The following is a 14,735-nucleotide window of genomic DNA, read 5'->3' as shown; positions in this document are numbered from 1 at the left end:
TTTCACTGTACCTCCAAAAATTCACATTTTTTAATTCACATTTTTTTATACAACTGTGATTTTAGTTTTGAGATATGACTCAAGACAAACATGATCAAATGCAGTTGCTGTTTATTTCTATATTTACTGGGAATCACATATTCAAGAATCTTTAAAAGGTATGGATATTCTCCTTGAAAAAATACACATTATGTACATATAGAAAATTCAGCATACATTGTACACAGGTTTATGGGTTATCCGGGAGCCCATTCATATTTCTTAGAGTTCCTAATTGAAGGAAAATTATCATTATATAAGCTACGTGAATGGCTATTGCATTGAAAAGAAATAATCTTTTTTTTTTTTTAGTTTCTTAACCATCTAAAAGATGGCATTTGCTTCTCTGTTTTTTTTCTATATATTTTGAAAACAGAAAGAGTTATGACTATTATTCTATTATTATAGAATAAATATATTGCTGTAATTATATAGATTTAAGCTGAGGGTAGTGGTGTCTGAAGGTTAAAACATAGTGATTTGTATTATTTGGTCTCCTGTACTATATTGTGGGTACTTCGTGCAATCGTGAAGAGCTCTCTGGTTGAAAGCTAAGTTGCTTCTTATGTGATTTTCACAAATAATCATACAAGATAAAGTTCCCAAAATACCATAGAATATTTAGAAAGTTACATTTATATATTACATAATGCATATGTAACACATATACTACATATATGTCTCTGAGTTTCTTAACCATCTCTGATATATATATATATATGTGACATGTATGTGTGTCATATATATATGAGCCATCTATTTATCTAGATATGTCTGCCTACAGAGAGAAAGAGCCCTTGTATTTAAAATCTTACTAGACAACTTTCCAGAAAGGAAAGCCAGCACACTATAACCACTATAACGTAAGGCATTCCAAATGCCTCTATGAGGCATGACAAATAACGCTCTCTCATTTAATCTTTAACATATCCTGACAGAGTAAGCGTGCCAACAGTAGTTTACAGATAAGAAAACTGAAATTCAGTAAGGCAAAATAGTTTTTCCAGGGTTACACAACTAATAAGTGGCAGAACCAGAATTTAGACTTGGATTTTCAGTCCTTTTGCTTCCCAGAGGCAGCACTCAGAAGACAGAATCAAGGCAGCATGGCTGCAGGTCTAGCTCTGACTGGGGCATAGTTCTATGATTTGAGTTCCTGTCTCATGTGTCTCAGTAGCATAGTCAGATGTTATAATGCTTGTCCTTGTTTTAAAATTTTCCTTTCTCATGCAGTTACTGAAAGGTGAGCTATCTATCTACCTTCCTGATGGAGTGGACCTCTCAATAGTGTTCAATCGTAAGCCCTCTATAGCCAGGATATCAGTACCACGTTATCTCTTGCTAACATCCTCAATTTCAGCAGTTAACCTGGTTTGCTACTTATTTTCAGTCATAGCATTCTGTGACATTACAGAATTTCCAGTTGTCTGACTTTGCCAGTGTTCATAACATTATAGAGATTTCTTGTTCATATAACCAATGGAATAAACTAAGGGGGTGAGCAGAATTCAGGGAAAAAAACTTCATACACCCTTTACTGTTTGCATACTAAGTGTGTGGATTGCTGCTTATAAATTTTTCCTTCCATTTTTATCTTTCCCACATAGTTTAAAGACAACCTCTTAATTGCAGGAAGGGTTTATATGTTCTATATAAATCTAATATAAACTTTGTTTTATAAAGTATCTTAAGTTGTCACATTGTCCTTTGCGCTGATAAATTAATAATAATAATTAATTAGTTTTACTTTTCAAAAGGATCATACTTTCTTGGGTGAGTTGGAGTTCCTAAAGGGACTGGCATTACTATGGTGGTGCTTATGAAACATTCATTCAATAATGTATACTCAAGATAGCAACTAGATTTCATCTGAATCAATCCATATCAGTTAGTCCTGGCTGCCTGTTTCACTGGCTTCAAAGGAATTAAAGTCTCTGAAAGCTCTGTGGGGGCCTTCTCAGGTGGCTCAGTGGTAAAGGATCTACCTGCCAATGCAGGAGCAGCAGGAGAGGCAGGTTCAAGCCCTGAGTTGGGAAGATCTCCTGGAGAAAGGAATGGCAACCCACTGCAGTATTCTTGCTGGAATAATCCCATGGACACAGAAGCCTGGTGGGCTATAGTCCTTGGAGACACAAAGACTCAGGCATGACTGAAGCAACTGAGCATGCACGTGAGCTCTAAGAGGGAAAATGAGGGTCATGATTGGTACGTGACGTCTGCTGTAGAAATGGAAAGGGAAAGGGGCGGCAGTGTGGTGATGCTGGATTTGCTCAGTCAACACTGTCTTTTGTTTGTCCTAGCAGACTTGTTTCCACTGCTAATGTGTACTTTCTTCTCTTCTTTAGTGAATTGACTTGGTCACAGGTTGTAGCCTTTTTGATCTTTCCTGTCTGACTGTGTTTAATCTATATATCCTTGGATACATTTGTTACAGCACAAACTTGACAATTCAAAGATAAGTGTTTTGTCTACACTGAAATAAGCCCTATTTTCATCTGTATCAGATCCACCCACCAGATAAACCATTTAGTACTTGATTATAAGAACCAATAGAAAAGACAGAGAACTAACAATGATCACAGCAGAGATACCTTGCCCTGGATTTTGACTGTGCAAAACACTTCATATTTCTTGTGTAAGACCCTGCTTTTCCAGATGCAATGTAGAGTTGCTGCTTTCTCTCTCCAGTAATTCCTTAAGCATATCCTCATTAAATTTGCTGCATTCAAAATATGTCTTGTTTACTTGTTTTCAATCAAGTCCTTTCCCTGGTCTAGTCTCATGTTGGAGAACAACTCACTCCAGTATTCTTGCCTGAAGAGTCCCGTGGATATAGGAGCCTGGTGGGCTGCTGTCCATAGGGTCACACAGAGTCAGATATGGCTGAAGTAACTTTGCATGCATGTATGCATTGGAGATGGAAATGGCAACCCACTCCAGTATTCTTGCCTGAAGAATCCCAGGGACAGCGGACCCTGGTGGGCTGCCGTCTGTGGGGTTGCACAGAGTCGGACACGACTGAAGTGACTTAGCAGCAGCCTCATGTTGGTTCCAGATCAGATCCTTTCTGTGGGACTGATCCTATGTTTGGGCCATCTCATTATTAGGCAGATGTTGTCTATGTTGTAATTTCTGGTGGTTCTCTGCTGTGTTTGGAGGTTAGGCTTGGGTTGGGGGCACTAATTGTAGCTCTGTTAATCTATGAATGTGTGCTAATTTTTATCTTGTCAGAACCTCTATTAAATTATTTTTAATGGCAATAATTATCACATAGTTTTGTCATAAGTGATAGCTGAGAGATAATACATGTAATATAGTTAGCATGTTAAATGTTTGTTAATGATTTATTTGTGTGATTGTTACTACTGAGTCAGTTGAGTCTAAGGGTGGAACTGAATCTTCTGAAGACTGAAATTTTTAATATGTTTTACAAAACAAAAAGGTAGATAACTGCAAATACATACAATGAAGCATACCTTGTACAATTGATTTATTAAAATATTCTACTTTGAGGGTATTTTAGTGAATGAGGGTGGTGAAGCTAACTTCTGACTCTTCATGAAACTAATTCTCTCAAAGGCATTGTTTTCCCTGCAGTATGTAATATTTAGTTAGTAAGGCTCTGTACTATTTTCTAGGTCTGTATTCAGCATCTGAACATTATCATTTCTTCAGCATCTCCTCTCCTCTCTGCTAGGTACCCAATATATGCCAACACTATTCCTCATAACTACTTTACAGGAGAGGCTTTACTAACCTCCGTTTTACAGAGGAGGGAGCTGAGTTTCAGATTTGTGAAAGTAATGCATAATTAGAAAAGGACTTTGGATTGATTTGGTTTTGGCTTAAAACCTTGTGTTCACCACACCAAATTTTATACTAGAGGTCTTCCAAATGAGACAGTTCTGCCCAGGTAGTCACTCATTAATATAGTAGGTACACATATAATCATTATGAGAAAATCATTTTCAAGCATAGCAAATTTATTTAAAATTCAACATATTGACTCTCCTATCACATTATCATTTGCAATAATTAGTGTCATTGTGATTGATACAGATTCTTCAAGGCACATTGCAGAAGTTTAGCTCGTGTGTTTGAGGCCAGATTGTGGCTATCTATACAAAAAACAGGTGACTGGACTGAGCCCAAAAGAATTGTTGTTTATTTAAACTGCTCAGTTAGTGGAAAATCAACAGAAAACAGACAACTACCCCCTAAAACAAATATATAACAACATGAACATGAACAGAAGGACAAGATACCCTCAGCATTAAATGTAAGCAATAAATTAAATCACTATAATCTTTTGGGAAACAAATCTATGTATAGTGGTTGTGTTAATATTATCCCCATTTCATGTGAATAAGCTGATGTAGTAGACTCTACACATGAACATCACCAGATGGTCAATACAAAAATAAGATTGATCGTATTCTTTGCAGCCAAAGATGGAGAAGCTCTATACAGTCAGCAAAAACAAACCTGGAGCTGACTGTGGCTCAGATCATGAGCTTCTTATTGCAAAATTCAGGCTTACCTTGAAGAAAGTAAGGAAAAACACTAGACCATTCAGGTATGACCTAAAGCCAATCCCTTATGATTATACAGTGGAGATGACAAATAGATTCAAGGGACTAGATATGGTAGACAGAGTGTCTGAAGAACTATGGACGGAGGTTCATAACGTTATACAGGAGATGGTGACCAAAACCTTCCCCAAGAAAAAGAAATAGAAGAAGATAAAGTGGCTGTCTGAGAAGGCCTTACAAATAGCTGAGAGTAAAAGAGAAGCAAAAGGCAAAGGAGAAAGGAAACCATATACCCAACTGAATGCAAAGTTCCAGAGAACAGCAGGGAGAGATAAGAAATCCTTCTTAAGTGAACAGTGCAAAGTAGAGGGAAACAATAGAATGGAAAAGACTAGAGATCTCTTCAAGAAAATTAGAGATGCCAAGGAACATTTCATGCAAAGGTGGTCACAATGATGAACAGAAATGGCAAAGACCTAACAGAAGCAAAAGAGATTAAGAAGAGGTGGGAAGAATACAGAGAACTTTACAAAAAAGTGCTTAATGGAACCCAGATAACCACGATGCTGTGATGACTCACCTAGAGTCGGACATCCTGAAGTGTGAAGTCAAATGGGCCTTAGGATGCATTACTACCAACAAAGCTAGTAGAACTGATGGAATTCCAGCTGAGTTCTTCCAAATCCTAAAGAAAGTATGCCATGAAAGTGCTGCACTCAATATGCCGGCACATTTGGAAAACTCAGCAGTGACCACAGGACTGGAAAAGGTCAGTTTTCATTCTAATCCAAAAAAAAGGCAATGCCAAAGAATGTTCAAACTACTGTTCAGTTGTACTCATTTCACATGCTAGCAAGGTAATGCTGAAAATCCTTCAAGCTAGTCTTCAACAGTACATGAACTGAGAACTTCCAGATGTATAATATGGATTTAGAAAAGGTAGAGGAACCAGAGATCAAATTGCCAGTATTAGTTGGATCATAGAGAAAACAAGGAAATTCTAAATAAACTCCTACTTCTGCTTCATTGACCACACTTAAGTCTTTGACTGTGTGGATCACAGCAAAATGTGGAAAATTCTTAAAGAGATGGGAGTACCAGACTACTTTACCTGTCTCCTGAGAAATCCATATGCAGGTTAAGAAGTAACAGTTAGAACTGGACATAGAACAATGGACTGATTCAGAATTGGAAAAGGAGTACGACAAGGCTGTATATTGTCACCCTGCTTATTTAACTTAAATGCAGAGTAAATTATGCAAAATGCCAGGCTGGATAACTCATAAGCTTGGAATCAAGATTGCTGGGAGAAATAGAAACAGCCTCAGATATGCAGATAGTGCCACTTCAATGGCAGAAAGTGCAGAGGGTCTAAAGAGCCTCTTGATGAAGATGAAAGAGGAGAGTGAGAAAGCTGGCTTAAAACTCAGTGTTCAAAGGCTAAGATCCTGGCATCTCGTCCCATCGCTCCATGGCAAATAGATGGGGAAACAATGGAAACAGTGATAGACTTTATTTTCTTGGGTTCCAAAATCACTGCAGATGGTGACTTCAGCTATGAAATTAAAAGATACTAGCTCCTTGGAAGGAAATCTATGACAAACCTTTTCAGCATGTTACAAAGCAGAGACATCACTTTGCAACACAATTGTGTATAGTCAAAACTACCTTTTCTTCAGCAGTCATGTACAATTATGAGAGCTGGGCTGTAAAGAAACCTGAGCTCGAAGGAATTGATGCTTTCGAATTGTGGTGCTTCTTGGTCTTCCCTGGTGGCACAGAGGTTAAAGTATCTGCCTGCAATGCGGGAGACCTGGATTTGATCCCTGGGTCTGGAAGATCCCCTGGAGACAGAAATGGTAACCCACTCCAGTATTCTTGCCTGGAGAACCCATGGACGGAGGAGCCTGGTGGACTACAGTCCACGGTGTTGCAGAGTTGGACACGACTGAGCGACTTCACTTTCTTTTCTTTCTTTCTTTGGATATCAGGGAGATCAAAGCCATCAATCCTAAAGGAAATCAACCCAAACTATTCATTTGAAAGACTGATGCTGAAGTTCCCAGTACTTTGGCTGCTTGATGTGAACAGCTGACTCTTTGGAAAAGACTCTGATGCTGGAAAAGACTGAGGACAGGAGGAGAAGGGGACGACAGAGGATGAGATGGTTGGATGGCATCACCGACTCAATTGACATGAATTTGAACAACCCTGGGAGATAGTGAAGGACAGGGAAGCCTGGCATGCTTCAGTCCATGGGGTTGCAAAGAGTTGGATATGAGTTAGCAACTGAACAATGACAAACATTATAAATCTGGGTTTATAAATAAATACATTATAAATCCCAGGTTTATTATAAATCCGGGAAGTTAAATATATATTTATTGGGTGTATGTGTGTCTATGTGTCTACTTTTTAAAATTAAATATGTGTTATATGTGTGTGACATGTATACACATCCACACACATCCACACTTAACTTTCTCGCTTAAATATCTCTCATATTTTTATGGTGAAGTTGTTGCCTCACCCAGTTATCTCCCAGTTCATTTTTGAGAGAATTAATCTGTGATTGTATAACAACCATTTTAATGGCTCAAACAGCTTTGAACAACCAGTACATTGGAATTGGAAATTGAAAAAGTCAAGAGGCTCTAATAATTGTAATTAGGAGGAAGGGATGGTATCAGCAGATGCTACTGTGCACTATCAGAGTATCAGTCTAATTATTGGTGGCACATTACACCTTTAAGCAAATTACTATTGCAAGAAATTTGGAAAGTTGCTCATGGCAAATCTGTTATTCATTTGGCTTTTCTGGCATGAGCATCAAGCTGGTCAAGCTGACTCTGCAACTATAGAAGATACAGTTTGCCAGTTATAGATAATCCCTCATAACTGAAATGAAATTAATAACTCATCGTAGCCAAGTTGGGTTATTTAAGTGGTTGATGTGAAGATGAACTGCTTTGAAACCCAAAGCACTCTCTTTGAATTTTTTGCCCTATATACTGGGCAATTTTCACTCTTTTCACTCTATTTTAACACAAGATGAAAAGATATCATCTTCTTTCATATCCCCAAATTTTTAACAAATAAACCCCCAAATTGACAGTTATGACTAATATTTTTAATCTTTTTTTTTTTTTTTGGCTGTGCCACAGGGCATGAGAAATCTTAGTTCCCCAATAGGGATCAAATCCATGTCCCCTATAGTGGAATCTCAGAGTCTTAGTCAATAGACCACAAGGGAAGTTCATAACTTTAATCATTTTAATTCCCACAATTTTATTTTAGCATTAGGGAAGATGTTAATGGGAAGTGTAAGTTGGATCTAATTAATCATAATAATTTAAAATTCCTTAATTTAAATAATCCTTTAGTATTGTTTCATTTATTCCTCACAACCCTAGAATAATTATTCAGTTCAGTTGCTCAGTTGTGTCTGACTCTTTACGACCCCACGGACTGTAGCACGCCATGCTTCCCTGTCCATCACTAACTCCTGGAGCTTGCTTAAACTCATGTTCGTAGAGTTGGTGATGCCATCCAATCATCTCATCCTCTATCATCCCCTTCTCCTCCTGCCTTCATTCTTTCCCAGCATCAGGGTCTTTTCCAGTGAGTAAATTCTTTGCATCAGGTGACCAAAGTATTGAAGCTTCAGCATCAGACCTTCCAAAGAATATTCATGATTGATTTCCTTTAGAATTGACTGGTTTGATCTCCTTGCAGTCCAAGGGACTCTTAAAGAGTCTTCTTCAACACCACAGTTCAAAAGCATCAACTCCTTAGTGCTCAGCTTTCTTTATGGTCCAACTCTCACATCCATACATGACTACTGGAAAAACCATAGCTTTGACTAGACATAACTTTGTCATCAAAGTAATGTCTCAGCTTTTTAATATGTTATCTAGGTTGGTCAGAGATTTTCTTCCAAGGAGCAAGTGTCTTTTAATTTCATGGCTGCAGTCACCATCTGCAGTGATTTTGGACCCAAGAAAGTCTGTCACTGTTTCTGTTTTTTCCCCATCTATTTGTCATGAAGTTATGGGACCAGATGCCATGGCCTTCATTTTTTGAATGTTGAATTTTAAGCCAACTTTTTCACCCTCACTTTTCACCTTGATCAAGAAGCTCTCCAGTTCCTCTTCGCTTTCTGCCATCAAGGTGGTGTCATCTGCATATTTGAGGTTGTTGATATTTCTCCTGGCAATCTTGATTCTGGCTTGTGCTTCATCCAGCCCAGCATTTTTCATGATGTACTCTGCATATAAGTTAAATAAGCAGGATGACAATACACAACCGTGACATACTCCTTTCCCTATTTGGAACCAATCCATTGTTTCATGTCTGATTCTGACTGTTGCTTTTTGACCTGCATACAGATGTCTCAGAAGGCAGGTCAGGTGGTCTGGTATTCCCATCTCTTTAAGAATTTTGCACAGTTTGTTGTTATCCACACAGTCAAAGGCTTTGGTGTAGTCAATAAAGCGGAAGTAGATGTTTTTCTGGAATTCTCTTGCTTTGTCTATGATCCAACCGATGTTGGCAATTTGATCTCTGGTTCCTCTGCCTTTTCTAAATCCAGCTTGAATATCTAGAAGTTCTTGGTTCACATGCTGTTGAATTCTTGCTTGGAGAGTTTTCAACATTACTTTACTAGCATGTGAGATGAATGCAATTTACTGTGCAATGTACTTTGAGCATTCTTTTGCATTGCCTGCCTTTGGGATTGGAATGAAAGCTGACCTTTTCCAGTCCTGTGGCCACTGCCAAGTTTTCCAAATTTTCTAGCTTATTGAGTGCAACACTTTCAGTGTCATCTTTTGGGATTTGAAATAGCTCAGCTGGAATTCCATCATCTCCACTAACCTTGTTTGTAGTGATGATTCCTAAGACCCACTTGACTTCACACTCCAGGATATTTGGCTCTAGGTAAGTGATCACACCACTGTGATTATCTGGTTCATTAAGATCTTTTTTGTATAGTTCTTCCATGTATTCTTTTCACCTCTTCCTAATCTCTTTTGCTTCTGTTATGTCCTTACTGTTTCTGTCCTTTATTGTGATTGTGCCCATTTTCTGTCCTTTATTGTGGAGGCCAGGCCAGAAAACAGTTGTTACCAAAAGTGGAGTAGAGGCCTTGACAGAATTTAAGGACGTGGCGAGAGGACACGCAGAGTGAACTCCAGGTCTTCCAGGTTGCTTCTCTCAAATGTGAAGTGTGCTCTCTGCCCCGTTTTCGAGATGAATAGCACCATATTGTATAGCTATGTTCCTGGTTCTCTGACCTCTGAACTTGGATCTACATCACCAGTTGAACTGGATTCAGAATAATTATTAATTTCACTTAAAAAATGAGATTGAAGTTAAGAGACATTGAATGCCGTGCCCAACTGAGAACCAAAAGAATGGATATTTTAATACTGAGCCTAGTGTTTGTTCTTAATCACCACACTATCTACTTTTCATACAGTCTCGCTAGCTAAAATAGTATGAAAAAGCTAGTATTTTACATACATAAATAGTTGCTTAATGCAGCTGACATTCATTCAGCACCTCAGTTGTGCCAGGCATAGAAATACAATGGTTTAAAGAATTACCTATCCTTTAAAGAGCACATAGAAGAAATGACACATGTCCAGCTATAACTAGAGTCTTGAATGTGACATGCAAGATACAGAAGTATCACAGCGAGATTTCAGAAATGAGAGCCAGTACTCTTAGTCATAAGTACAGGTAAAGGCTGTAATAAAGAAGTAAAATCCAGAGACAGAGTGTAACGGAAAGTACCTGGGCTTGGATTTTTTGCTTTTGTTTCTTAATAACATGTGTCTTTCTCTGATGAGATCTTTTTCTGACAAGTTGCTGTGTTGTTAAACAAAGCACTTGGTTTTCCTCCTAGGATATTGCTACCTGGTTGCCACTCTTGTTGTGTTGATTCCATTTGTTAAAGGCAAGTAAACTATGAATGTCTTTCCTTTAGCAAGTGATGGATTAATGCTTCTATAGCACTTAATGAGATGCAATAAATTTCACTGCTTTGCTTTGATTTCTTTTCGAAATGTAGCCACAGTCGAAATGTTCCTTGTGTGCGTAAACAAATTCTATCAGGAATGGTTCCCCAAGCTTTAGAATTCTCTTAAATAGAATATTTGGTTTGCATGTTTTGTAACCTGTATTTTTAGTTGATTGAAAGAGTAGGGTCACATCAAAGTTGGTGTCTAGATTTCTTCCCATGGTTGGTGCAGGACTCCCTCCATACTTGGTAATTAGAAGGCTACTAGAAGACACTTCTACCGCAGAATGTCCCCAGTCTTTCAAAGTTGTTGAAATTTTCCAACAACATTCATCCACATGAATTAATAACCATTAGCTTTGAATATAACCTCTTTTAAAATGTGGGGTTTTTCTGAAAAGCCTCTCAAACGAGATTCATCTGATTGAGTCAGCAATCTGTTTAATATTCACTGCGAGACAGGGAGAGAGAGAAAATATAAGTAATGTATGTCATCAAATAATATATAGATAATGTATTATCAATATAATACATAGTGATTTATTATATAATTGATTTATAATAAAAATTACACATATAATATATGGCATGGTTCCTGTTACCCTCTTAATCTACTTTTATTCTATAGAATCTCATAATGACTAATAAATAATTTTTGAGATCCATTAAATTCTATTTAATTCAACCAATATGTGATCTCAATATAATATAAGTCAAAGTAGAACAACAGCTATAAATATGAGAATTAATTTCAGATGAAGTGTGACATGGCAATTACAGAGGGAATAGATGACATGAAATATGAGAGAAGGTGAAATTTGAATTTGGGCCTTGAAAAAATGATCACAACAGCAGCCAGAGTTTACTGGGAATTTTCTTAAAGCTAATCCTATGAGATCAAATCACTAGTGCTAGGATACCTTTGAATTGCTCTGAATCTCAATTTTAAGATTAGTCACATATAAAACTCATTAGTTATCTTCTGCTCAATTCTGTATAGTTCCTTCATGAGTCCTTTTGAAACCTGGCAAAGGTATCAATCCATGCCTCATTATCCCTGAATTTCCCATTTTTCCTCTATATTTTGTCAATGGGAATGATGACATGAATATCAAATAATACAGTTTGGGCCCCACATTCTGACTAGTTCAACAGAGCATGCATTTATTATAAGAGAGAAAACATTTTAGATCAACTGTAGAATTTTCTGTAATAAGGAAACTTTTATAATCTACATTAGTTAATATGCTAACCACTGGGCACCTGTAGCTCTTGAGACCTTGAATCATGGCTGGTGTAAATGAAGAGCTCAATTTTAAGTTCTGTTTCATTTTTCAGTTTATTTACATTTATATAGTCACATGTGGCTAATGTCTAGTGTCTTGGAGAGTGCAGTTCTAGGTAGAATGAACAGTAGGGACAGAGGAAAATAGTCATGTGTATTTGGAAATCAGTTAGTAATCTATATATGCTAAGGCGTAGATGAAGACTATTGTGTATCTGAAGACGAGGCTGGTTAGTAGACTTTCTAATAGCAAGCCAAGTTATAAGTTTGACTAGAAATGTTGAAGCCTGACAGTGTGACATGATGAAATTGTTTTTAGAAAAATGTTCTTGGCTTATGAAAGAATGATACAGGATAGGGGACAGGGAGTAGATATGGGGTGACTATTACAAAGAAACAAACTTAATATTATGAAACCGACTTAGATAGGGGACAAGGAGTACATGTGGAGTAAGTATTACAAAGAAACAATTTTAATATTATGAAACTTAGAATAATGACAGTAGGAATAGAGTAAAATAGTTAAAGAAATACACTGTGAAAGTAGAATTGACACTACTTATGACTGATGGGGTAAGGATGCATGTGAGTGTGGTGGTGAGGAGGAGAAAGACTATAATCATGAAGATGTTTAGTGCATTTCTTGTTTAGGTAATTTATAGGTGATAATGTGGAGACAGGAGAGAAACCTGGTTTGAGAGAATGCATCAGTTAGCTATTAAAATAATGCTGCATAAAGATCATTAAACAATTCAGTGGCTTAAATCACCCATTTGCCATTGCTCAGAAATTTACTCATTGACTATCCTCAGTCAATGTCCGACTGCGTTCAATTCAGTCACTCAGTCATGTCCGACTCCTTGTGACTCCATGGACTGCAGCACAACAGGCTTCCCTGTCCATCACCAACTCCCAGAACTTGCTCAAGTAGGTGATGACATCCAACAATCTCATCCTCTGTTGTCCCCTTCTCCTCCTGCCTTCAATCTTTCCCAGCATCAGGGTCTTTTCCAGTGAGTCAGTTCTTCACATCAGGTGGCCAAAGTATTGGAGTTTCAGCTTCAGCATCAGTCCTTCCAGTGAATATTCAGGACTGACTTCCTTTAGGATTGACTGGTTTGATCTCCTTGCAGTCCAAAGGACTCTCAAGAGTCTTCTCAAACACCACAGTTCAAAAGCATCAATTCTTCAGTGCTCAGCTTTCTTTATATTTCAACTCTCACATCCATATATGACTACTGGAAAAGCCATAGCTTTGACTAAATGGACTTTTGTCAACAAAGTAATGTCTCTGTTTTTTAGGTATGCTGTCTCGGTTAGTCATAGCTTTTCTTCCAAGAAGCAAGTGTCTTTTAATTTCATGGCTACAGTCACCATCTGCAGTGATTTTGGACCCAAGAAAATAAAGTCTGTCACTGTTTCCACTGTTTCCCCATCTATTTGTCATGAAGTTATGGGGCTGAATGCCATGATCTTCATTTTTTGAATGTTGAGTTTTAAGCTAGATTTTCACTCTCCTCTTTCACTTTCATCAAGAGCCTCTTTAGTTCTTCTTTGCTTTCTGCCTTAAGGGTAGTGTCATCTGCATATCTGAGGTTATTAATATTTGATTGAAATATTGATCAATTTGAAGAAATATTGATATTTCTCCCAGCAATCTTGATTCCAGCTTGTGCTTCATCCAGCCTGGCATTTTGCATGATGTATTCTGCATGTAAGTTAAATAAGCAGGGTGTCAATATGCAGCCTTGATGTACTCCTTTCCCAATTTGGAACCAGTCCATTGTTCGAAGTCCAGTTCTAACTGTTGCTTCTTGTCCTCCATACAGATTTCTTAGGAGGCAGTTAGGGTGGTCTGGTATTCCCATCTCTTGAAGAATTTTCCGCAGTTTATTGTGATCCACACAGTCAAAGGCTTTGGCGTAATCAATAAAGCAGTAGCAGACTTTCCTTTGGTTAGGCATTTTTTAGAGACATGGGATTACTTAGGGACACTTATCTGATGTTTAGAAATTTTTTGGCTAGTTAAAGTAATTCTCCTCTTTGTTTAATGCCTCCGATGATAATATCTCAACCTATATCTGGCAAGTCTGAACATATTTTAATGGAAAATCAAGGGGAAAAGAAGCAGAAATGTAGAGTACTTTAAGCCTCTGTGACAAGTTTAAGCCTCTGTATGTGACAAGTTTGCTAATAGACTGTTGGTTAAAGCAACTAATGTGACCAAACCCAGAGGCTATGTAGGAGGGTACCAAAAAGAGCATGAGTGGAGAAAGACATGAAGATTGGAGCCATAAATAGAATTACTTTTCCATAGTCTTCCCTCTGGCCAGTTAATGATTTTTTTTCCACAGGCAAATACCTTTTGTGCATATCCATTTCCCTTCAGTGACCCATACCATTGTTGATTAAATCTTCTATTGGACTTGGATTCCAGGTACTCATGATTTACATAAATCCAGATATATTTTAGCTTCTCATGATCCAGATGTTTATAAAAAGACAAGTTGCCCACCCTCTTAATTGCCTACATACTCATAACCTGATGAAATAAGGACAAAATAACTGCAAATAGGTCATTTCATCTTAAAAGTAGAAGGACTGGAACAGGTACCAGTCATTGCTTCATGACGATATGGAATCAAGCTTGAGCAGTGGTACGGATTCCCACTCCCCCAGATTTTGGAAGTAGGGTGAGTTTTCCTTTTTCTTGGGCAGTGGTTCCCTAGACTGTTCTCTTTATGTAAATGAAGCCTGTTGCATTTTGAGAATTATTCCACAATAAAGAGTTTAAGATCTGATTATTACATTTTATTTTCCCCTATTAAATCATACTTTTAAGATGTGGATTAGAATC

Source organism: Odocoileus virginianus, chromosome 10 (assembly GCF_023699985.2).
Source record: "Odocoileus virginianus isolate 20LAN1187 ecotype Illinois chromosome 10, Ovbor_1.2, whole genome shotgun sequence".
In the NCBI taxonomy this organism is placed as follows: Eukaryota; Metazoa; Chordata; class Mammalia; order Artiodactyla; family Cervidae; genus Odocoileus; species Odocoileus virginianus.
This window is presented reverse-complemented; position numbering follows the sequence as displayed.